Here is a 10,485-nt window from a genome sequence, read left to right on the forward strand (position 1 = left end):
CTTCAGTTTAAGTTTCGGCTCAGGCATTTTGTGCGCACTCGGATAGTTTGTTTGAACCTGCAGCGCCTGAATTACGGGCTTGGAGCAGCAGATGCGCCTTGATGGTTCCCATTTGAGCATTCGGAGGCACGAGCGAGCGAAATCCGCTACCGCCGACACGCTCCTTCGTTCACACTTCTGCGCCAACATATCGCCGCCGTTGCCGCTTCGACTGCGACCTGACCGCTTGACTGCAGCTACGTACGCCTCGAAAAGCATACATATGCTAAGTACCGAAGGAAAAACGCATTAGCATTCAATTGTTCACTAAATCATGGCACATCTGACCAACATATACTGCGTCAACAAGACCTTCAACGTGATATTTGCAGGCGTCGTAAACAAAAGGGGCATACTTGCCGCTCATACCAAGGAGAGCGTCGATATATTGTGCTCGTCGCCCGGCGAAGAAAAGGGCCTCGGGTAAAAAGTAAAAACTAAAAATAACGAAGCACCAGAAATACATTACAAAAGGTTAAAAAAATCGATTTGTAAAAAAAAAAAAAAAAAAAAAAAAAAACCGCCAGTAACGGTAAGACTCGAACTCTCTACTGCTTGCTCCGTAACGTTCGGCGCTAACCGCTCGGCTACGCCGCTAATTTTTTTTGTTTCTTTATTGCCTGTTTTGAGTTCACATCAATTCAAAAAAGATCCACATTAATGGTAAAACTCGCAACAACCAGACTTCGGCTGTCATGAAAGGTTTAAAATTTCTTGAGGACAGCCAGTTCATCGAGCACACTGATCCAGTCAGGTGGATTTTTTTTTTTCCATAACAAAAAACCTTTATTTACACATATATGTACAAGGCTGCATCTCAACCAACAGCCGAGTGCATTGATTGCTTCTCGTGTTGACGTCGGCCATAGGAAAAGAAAGGGGAGATTAAGCACAATAGAGAATTGTGTCGAGAGGTCTGGTAAGAAAGGGTCAGAGAAAGTGTGACATATAAGCCTAAAATTCGCCATTGAAAGTCAAAAAGGAAAACCAGAAAAGAGGGGAAAACATAATAATAATAACAAAAAAAAAAGAAACCACTTGGGCAACGCTGCGTGAAGCATCAGCGGCACCCGAACCGTTAACGTACTGTCGTGTCTTGAAGACAATCACAGCGCTAGTCATGGAAGATGGCTTCACGTTTCCGTGTTCTGCATTTTCTGCGCAGTTACAAATACCTACGGCTGTAATGCACTGCTAGCATTGTTTTTGCTGTGGCTTGGTGCGGCTGGCACACTTTGTTCACCCGCCGATTCCAAAGTAAGTATTTCACTGAACTTTTGTTTCTTTAGTGGAACTTTTCGATGCACCGATGGTGCTGAGCTTTTGGGTAAGGAAACAGCTCTGTACAGCAGCCGAACGGTCGAGTGTTTTAGGCGAGACTGACAGGATGGCTCCGCGCCGACTAACTAAAGTGCAGTCTCAAGTCTGAGGGCCACCTTTCTCGGCATTACTGGACGCTGCGCCAGTAAGCCGCGCAACTTCTCTGTCTCTGATAAAGTCACACGGCACACGGCACACGGCACTTCTCCAAGGTCTTTACTGCAAAGGAGCTGTATTGCATTAAAGGAGCAAAACTAAAAAGGAGAAGCAGCGTAGCTACACGGCAAGTGCAAAGGAAATAGATGATGGTGATGATAATTCAGGTATCCTTCGTGAGCGTCATCTGTCGAGCGGCAATCAACGGCTGTCAACCGCTGCGCTTGAAATGGCGCTAGTAGCAGCTACCAAAATTTAAGTAGACGATATCTTTCACCTTAAATGATAAGTGAACAAGACTGGCCTTTTATGTTAGGAAAAGTAACCGACTTATTGTTATAAAAAGACTCTGAAGGTTTGATGAAGGTTTGAAGCGGATGTTTAGAGACATGATTTTCTTTTCCTTTCCATTCTGACCACGGTAGACACGCACTCGTCATCCCGCCTGGTTCCCCGTGCTCGCGTGCGAAGCATACTTTACTTGTGCGAATTTCGAATTAATTTTAATAGGTTGTGTTCGATCAACGTAATCAACGTGCGCGTTACAACCATGAGCGACGAGACCCAGGACGTGAAAGCTAAGTGCGAAATCACAAGGAGACATCGTATGTCGATGCGGCTGCTGAAACGTTCGAACTCTTCTATCAACACTCGGAGATTTTTAAAGTTCATCGAAATGCAAAGTTAACGCCTAAAAGGCCACCCCATGGAGCGAACTTTCTCTGCGAACTTCATGCGGTGCGGCGCAACGCTGACGCACCGTCGCCGTGCCGTACCACATGCAGCGAAAAACTGGCGGTGTCGGCGCCCGAGTGAGAAAACGCACGAGCTGGTCCGCTTCAACAACGCACTTTCCACACTAAATGACATTTCAAGAGCAACACATAAAATAGGCAGCGAGTGAGAAAACGCACGAGCTGGTCCGCTTCAACAACGCACTTTCCACACTAAATGACATTTCAAGAGCAACACATAAAATAGGCAGCGTATAAAATGGCGCCCGACAGCGCTTGCATACAGCCTTCGAGTACGCCCGACGCCGCAACAACAGCGTACTGCTGTAGGCGCTTTGCAGCAGAGTTTGAGCGAGTGTTGTTGAGCGGAACGTCGAAATAGGTCCCGCTTCGGCTCCATCATCAAAGTAGGCAAAATCGCAACGCTTACAGCGCCTTATGACGCGACCTTACCAAAGCGGTACAAGCCGCTAGCGCGGCCGACAACAGTGCTCTGGCCGTGCGCTGCTCCCTAGTCGTCGCTAGGCCTGTTTTGTTTTCGTGCTATAGTAAATGGCCTACTCATAGAACTGCCTAACTCTCAGTCCCATTCTCTAGTAATAAAAGCAAATTATGATTAAATTCGGCTTCACTTTTTAACGGAGCTATAGCGTGCAGGCGGGCCGCAGCAGCCGCGCTGCAACGGCGGCAGCCAGCTTTGAGCAGAAACTTGCTTGCAAGTTGTCGCTTCTATACCAGTGACCCGGTAAGGCTCAGAGATCCTCAAGAAGGACTCAGTTTTGACATTCGACCTATTATTTACGGGAACAACAAAATTTAGCACACTTTTTGAGTTTTTTCATATCGCCGGTGCGCACGACTCCAAGCTACTGAGTAGCCATTGTACATACATCTTGGAGTAGCTGGCTTGGTCAGCGGCGAACGGCCGCCGGGCCGCTGTTCGCAAGGTTTGCCGCGGGAAAATCGCTCCATGTGGGTCAGCGTCAATTAGGCTTAAATATAATGTTAAAAATTATATTTGTGTCAACTTTTTTCTTCCGCTCCGTGGCGTTCATGTTCGGGCTGCTCCTTTACGAAGCTGAAGGCCGCTAACGACCGCCTTTCCCGCTACGGGCCTTTATCGCAAAGGGCCCACGACTTTGCCGTGTAGCTGCGCGTCAACCGCCTTTGGAGCAAAGAACCTTAATTCTCAAGGCCTTACAAGTGCCCGTGTGACAGGGGTACCATGCGCAACGTGCTGAGTTGTAAAAACTATACGAGAAAACTTTTGCACTCGAGCCTATCGTGCGATATGCCTACACTGGTGAAAACGTCGCGAGCTTTTTTTTTTTTTTTTTTTTTTTTTTTTTTAATGGACAGCCGCTGATCTTTCTCTCTTGAGCTTTACGGCAACTACAGTTTCTAGAAGAAACGGTTGTAGCTACTAAACTAAATGATTAGTACTCTCCTTCAGCTTTGACAAACCAGGACAGCACCTTGCGCATGTTGGTTATGCATGTGGGACCGAACCGCGCAGAACAACCGGACAAGGAGATGAGAGAAAAAAAAAAGTCAGCACTTGTCTTTTTCTTGCCCCTTTGTTCTGCGCTGTTCTGGCACGAATTTGACATACCGCCGCCGCGATGCAGTTGGGCTGTGAGCTCTGGTGCCTGCAACGCTTTCTTTTATGCAAAACAGGCATACTGGGAGGCCATGGAAACCGCGGGCTCTATAATAATAATAATAAAAAAAACCCGAGCTGAGCAAAAGTGAGATGAAAACAAAATTGTTGTTGCCTTGTTCTTACACATATTCAAAGGCTCCTCAGAACTTCACTGCATTATTGACAGCGAGATAATGCCAAAGCTACACTAGTGCCATGCAGCACCTTATAGTGCATGATACTGAGCTTGTCTCGCACTGAAAGCTCTTACCATGTTCTTAGATTATCATATTAAAGTAGCTTTAAACCCATGCTTGTTAATACAGTGATAGCCATAAATTGAATCTAGGGCATCATGCTCACATACAAGGCTTCTGATAACCGCTGGTTACATGATGTGGGCTGTAGCAGAAACTGTACCTGGTCATCTTACAAGCATTTGTGCAATTGATGCTTTTAGTGTTGCAAAAGTTTTTGTGTTCTGTTTCTGTATGGGAATGCTTTCCTTATTGAAGGCTAACATTTGGCTTGCTACAGCAAAACCTGTACCTAGTCATCCTAAAAACAGCACCGCAGTTGGTGCTTTTAGTGTGTTGTAAAAGTATTTGTGTTCTGCTTCTGTATGGCAATGCTTTTCTCGTTGAAGACTAGCATGAGGCTTCCAAAAATTTTTCAGATGCCATTTGCTGTAGCCAATTTCGTAGGCCAACAGGAAGCAGCACTTTGAGCATGGAAAACTGTCATCCACGGGGAAAAAACAGCAACATTTTTTTGCATTCTCATTTCTTTGGTATGGCTAAAAGTGAGTATTGTATCATTATCTATATTATTAATATTGAATCATGATTGTCAGTGTTGAAGTTGTTTGAGCGTGATGATTTTAAACACACAGGACATCCCTTCGACATTAAGGTTTTAGCTTATTTACATGTATGATGTAGAACTGGTTTCAACAAACTTTATGCAGCAAATTCTTTTTACATTGTCCACCATGTTACTTTTTGTCATTGTCCATTGAAGTAAATAACCAGTATTTTACGTTTACACAGTCGTCCACTCTTAGCTTGAATGGGAATGTGTGTCATGCAGTTTGCAAAATAGCAATGCATCCGTCACAGCCATGAATCAAGGCTAAGTGGCTTGTGCGTAAGGGACCAGCCGCTCCAGCTTCACGTCATCTGCCTCTTTGCTCCGGTGTGCAGACGTGCATTGAGGCAAAGTGGTTTATGTGTAGAGAAACCAGGAGCTTCTTTGTCACATCTGGCTGTTTGTTACGGTGTGCAGATGCGCATCGAGGCAAAATGGCTGATGTGTAGAGGGACCAGGAGCTGCTGCTTAACGTCGTTCGCCTCTTTACTACAGTGCACAGCCGTGCATTGATGCTAAGTGACTTGTGCATGAAGGGCCCAGGAGCTGCAGCTTCACGTCTGCCTCTTCGCTCAGGTACGCAGGTGCGTATTGAGGCAAAATGGCTTATGCATAGAGGGACCAGGAGCTGCTGTGTGGCGTAGTCTGTATATTTGCTATGGTGCGTATTGAAGTACAATGGGGGGACTCATGTGTAAAGGTACCATGAGCTGCTGCGTCATATCGTCTGCCTCTTTACTATGGTGCGCAGGCATGCATCAAGGCAAAGTGGCTTATGCGTAGAAGGACCAGGAGCTGTTGCTTCACATCTGCTATGATGCGCAGCTGCGTATTGTGGGTGGTGGTGGAAAACATTTCCATCAAATACAAATACAGGAGGTTACTCACTAGCTGACCCCGAGGGGGGCCTGTCCTGACAAAAACAAGGGGTCCCTAGTTTGGGACCCCAGTGGTGGTAGAGGGACTAGAGGCTGGTACTTCACGCTGTCTGCCTCTTCGCTACGGTGTGCGGCTGCGATGGATGCAGTGGCATCTCAAAAAGTGCATGCCACGCACTCGCATGTTCAGCCTGAGTGGACGACTGTGTACCTGCTATAGCTTTGTTATTCATAGAATAAACCTAGGGCAAGTTGGATAAACTATAGCTCACCTCATATGTGGTCAGCAAAGAAAAGCCACTCCAGAAAATCTGATGAATTTACTGTCATAGGATTCTTATTCATATACATGCTACTGACAAGTCAGATTCTTCACCCTCAGAAATGCCAGAAAAACAACCAAGGGTGCGTCTGTAATAGTCTAGCTTGCTCTTTCTCTGCAGACTTGAGTCAGATGTGTGTTCCATTGCTGTGGGTGGGACAGGTGTGAATCTGTGATTTTAAGCTTGCAACAAGCATGTTATTGTAGTTTAAAGGCAAAACGGTACTAATAATCGTAGCCCCCCGTGGCCTTTATCCCCTTTTAATAGTGTTGCTAGGCACTGAATTATTAGTTTACTCTGCACTGTTTCTATCTAGTTAATGTGCGGAGATGTACATATATTTATATGACTTGGAGTTGTCGACTTTGCACTTAGAAACATTGTAGCGTTATCTGATGTGTTGCTTTCATTTCTTTAATGATTTCTGTAAGGGATCGGTGGGTATGCTAGGCACCATTATTAGTCTGCTCTTTTTGGGTCACCTGTTCAATGCCCAGCTGCGGCCGTCTCCCACTTGCCCTCAGACAGGAGGTGGAGAGACGCGCACAGAGAGGCAGCTACAGTAGCTTCAGTGCTTAACGGAAACGTAGGCAGAGAGGGAAAGAAGTCCCCTCTTCTGAGGACTTTGCTGTCGCACTCGAAGACGCGGGGACAGGCAGTTTGTTCTCGTTGCTGTGTCATGTAGGGGGCTCATTTTTATTTAAGGAGTTTTACAAACAGTATACAACTAAGGGGTCCTTAGTGGGTCCTTAGTACGCTGACTGGACCCATCACCCGGAGGCAGCACAGCTTTGAAACGAGCACCTCTTTTGGAAGAACTGCTTATCGTTCAAAGAAAAAACACTGTCAGGTTGAAGGGTGTAAGGCCCTCTTCCTTGTTGGGGAGCTCATAAAAGTGGCAATTATTCAGTGCAGGCGCGCTGAGTCGGGTCTCGTTGAGGATTCCAACCCTGGATGTCAACAATGGTGGGAGATGGCGGCGTTGAAAAAGGGCAAGTGTGTAACAGTGACGGTATGATGCGGAGCGGGAGGATGTGGGTTGGCTCTTCTGATGTGGTCCGCGATGGTGCTGACTCGGACGCCAATAATTGCAATAATTGCCCTCTAAAAGGAGCCGCCAAGGGTGCAAGCTTTGGGCAATGGTTGCGCACGTGGGACACCGTTTTGATGGGTTCTAATTTTTTTTCTTTTTTTATTTCCTAGGGGAGAGAGTTTGGCATGTAACCTAGTGAGCCAATCATTTCGAGGTCCATTCTCTAAATTCCGTTTGTTGTGAAACGAATTTGTTGTCCCTTTTGCATTGCTTGTATTAGGGAGAGGGTGAAGAACCTTATGAAAGTGGAAAGACATGCCAAAATGTTTGTTAGCCAGTCATGTGTGAGTTCGTTGTCATTGGGGATGAGAAATGTGGGCGGAGTCCCGAAGTTAATGAAACGGCCCCGCGGCCTGGAGAACTCTCCGTGTGCAAGTTGTCGTGGCCAGATGCAGTAAATTCACTATTTTCATTTCTATATAACATGCCTTTCTGAAGATGGTGAGCTCTTTTGTCCAATCCTGTAAGAAAGCAGCAAAGCGCTCCCAAATCTTCCACAAAACTGTGTGATATCTTTAATGCTAACTGCGGCTTGGTGTCACTCAAAACATGTAGTCGAGGTAGATTTCTTCCCCCCCCCCCCCTCTTTTTGTTCGTTCAAATGAGGACCAGCGGACACTAACTCTTGCTTTTGTAATGCCCTAGGCCCCGCCTTAAGGCAGTACTCCAATGTCAATACCATTTTTATAGCTATGGCTGTCCAGCAGCACTAATGTCTTTTATACACTTCTTTTACTAATCTCTTACCCAAATGGTGGCTTATACTGCGGGGGCAAAAGTCTCTGGACAGTATGTCTGGAGATTTTGGACTAGAATCGCGATGTAAACGAATTGTGACCTTATTTCTCTTGCACACATGAAAGAACTAACGTTCAACTTTCACATCGACAAGTATGGTCCGAGTTTCCTGGTCGATGTGAAAGTTATGTGCTTTGATTGCAGTTTGTGTAGTCCACACACTTTTGTCCCCGATATTACATAGGGGCAAATTAGGCGCCTTTACAGGGGCAGTTTCTTTGGCGCCCACTACCTTCCCCATAAAAAAGCTACAGTGTTTCTTGTGAACAGCTGGCTGCATTTATAAAGACCATTATTTTTTGTAATTTGTTGTATGTATGTATGTATGTATGTATGTATGTATAACTTTATTAGGGAGCCGGCAAACGACGGGTTAAAGCGTCGTGACGCTGGCCAAGCGTCTACCCGGGGTTAATGCGTAGTTGAGAAATCCATGACATACATGCACAGCTGGTTGCCAGAATTATGCAACCATATTTCAGTAACTAACATCCATGCAGCATGCTGCCGGTAATACATCAGGAGCTTGTGGTTGTCAGCTTTTTGTGTTTTGTGTAACTATAAGCCTTGCTATTGTAATGTCACATATCGCGTTGTGGGTAAACAAATAACTTTACTTTTAACTCTTGTAGAAGCATGAACACTGCGCAATCACTGCGGCGGGCTATGCTTCCACATTGGGCTTTAGCCACATGTCAAATGTCTATCTTTATTCTGCTGCAGCAGCTTGCATGTTATCCGATACGTTACTTCGTCGCAGCTGCTCTAAGGAGACGCTTTCTAGACGCTTGTAGCCTAGATGTTGATGTCGATATACCCCTGACACGCCCAGGGAATGTCTTCGGCAGAGGGTACATGGAAACCAGCGAAATGTGCAGCTTACAGAACAAAAAGGTAACAATTTTAAATGATGTTATTATTGATCACTTCTTTTCAGAGCAGGAACAATGACTTTAGAAATCTGCCTGTTAAACCGTTCAAAATGCAGGTTTCTGCCGCCAATGCGTACCTGTGTAATACTGCAATGCTCTGGCTGTGCTTTATATTCATATACAGCATCCTTTATGCTTAGTTTCTCTGTATGTGCACTCCATGTCTTGGGCATTGCTGAGGGCGCATAGCAGCAAGCATAACATGCCATGTTTGGTCAGAGTGGCATGTTCAAAGAGACGACATAAAAACATTAACATACTGAATGCCAGGTTCTGGTCAAACTACGTTTGTATCTTGTTATTCTGCATGGGTTTTGCTGCAGTTATATGACCTTTCTATATAGTATGTGACAGTTCTGAATGGAGATGTATGCGTACAGTGCCATCTGGAAAAAGCAATTGAGAGAAACTGGCAGTTGCCCTTCGAGATGTGTAATCAAAGTTCAGCACAGATAACTTGAATTTCATTTTCCCTTCTATTGCAGGAGGAGCCCAACCTGCTCTTTCCATCTTAGGCCTGAAAGACCAGCAACAGCTGATCGAGCAAATGCACAGGATAGTAACTGCTCTTGGAATCCCGGCCTGCGGAGGCAGAGAACTCGATCATCTCCTCGCTAATTCCGAAATATTAGGTTTCAATAAATACCTTTTCCTCCACCACCTCCCCAAGGGAAGAGCTGTTACGGCCAAGGATAATTAAAAAAAAAATGATTCAAGTAGATTCTTAATACTCCAGTTGGCCTGCATTTTACCATGCCATTAACATCGATATTTTTTTAGTGTGGACTATTTATGCATGCAGTTTTTGCAATAAAGCAAAAAAAAATGCTTTTTTTACAACCTCGTATGCTGGTATGCCTATGCACTTCGCATGTTTTCAGGAATGGTGCATTTGTGTAAAGCTCAGCTAGCATATGTGCCTTTTTGATGGAAGTTTTAATTGCACACTGCTGTTCAGTGCTTTGTGTGTGAAAGTAAAGCAGACAACAGGAAACTTGAACCTGTTGCATATTCTATTGTCTGCTTTACTCTCACGACAAAGGCATTGAGCACTAGTATGTGACTGAAATTTCCATGGCACATGCTTGCTGAGCTTTACACAAATGTTACTGGCAAATTTTTACACCATTAGCGGGCCCTGCAAGCAAGTTCCGGGAAACGTCCGAATGTCCGCCTCCGGCTGTCCGTCGGCCGTCCGTGGGACGCGATCCGGATCCACAAACGATAGTCCGACGGACGTCCGCTGTACGTATATCGAACATAACCGGACTTCCGTCGGATGTCCGAAGGTCCGAAAACGGACGTCCGTCGGTCGACCGTCGGACGTCTATGGCCGTCTGGGTATGAAAAACTAACAGCTAACATTATTCAACCCCCGTGCGTATTGCTATCGTATGCAAGAAAGATGACGTGTGAATAAGTGGAATTGTGTTTTTCGTATGACGACGGGCTTTCTGCTGAAGGACCTTCACTCTAAAGAACAATATATTACCAATAACTATAGTGAACTAGAAATCGTATTTCTAGCTCAGTGTGCCGGCAACTTAAGTCAGAATTTCACCGAATAAGAACTCAATCTTTTATGTTTTTGTTACATATTCGCCTAGTGCGAGCTGCCAACTTGCTTTATCATAGCTGCTCGATAAAAATACGTTTGACGCCTGCTCCATCGTACAGACGTAGCCAAGGTCATTTACAGGGGA

The 10,485-nt window shown here is 45.4% G+C and overlaps 1 long non-coding RNA gene across 1 annotated transcript; it reads left to right on the plus strand.

The window, feature by feature from the left end:
- Positions 1-905: 905 nt before the first annotated feature.
- On the plus strand, positions 906-9,615 carry LOC146171630 (uncharacterized). Its single transcript, XR_014702800.1, has 3 exons — positions 906-1,296; positions 4,568-4,693; positions 9,268-9,615. It is a non-coding gene; the product is annotated as an uncharacterized LOC146171630 (long non-coding RNA).
- The last annotated feature ends 870 nt before the right edge of the window (positions 9,616-10,485 follow it).

The sequence above is a fragment of the Amblyomma maculatum genome, unplaced genomic scaffold (assembly GCF_055883805.1).
Source record: "Amblyomma maculatum isolate TAMU_Amacu unplaced genomic scaffold, ASM5588380v1 scaffold_19, whole genome shotgun sequence".
Lineage (NCBI taxonomy): Eukaryota > Metazoa > Arthropoda > Arachnida > Ixodida > Ixodidae > Amblyomma > Amblyomma maculatum.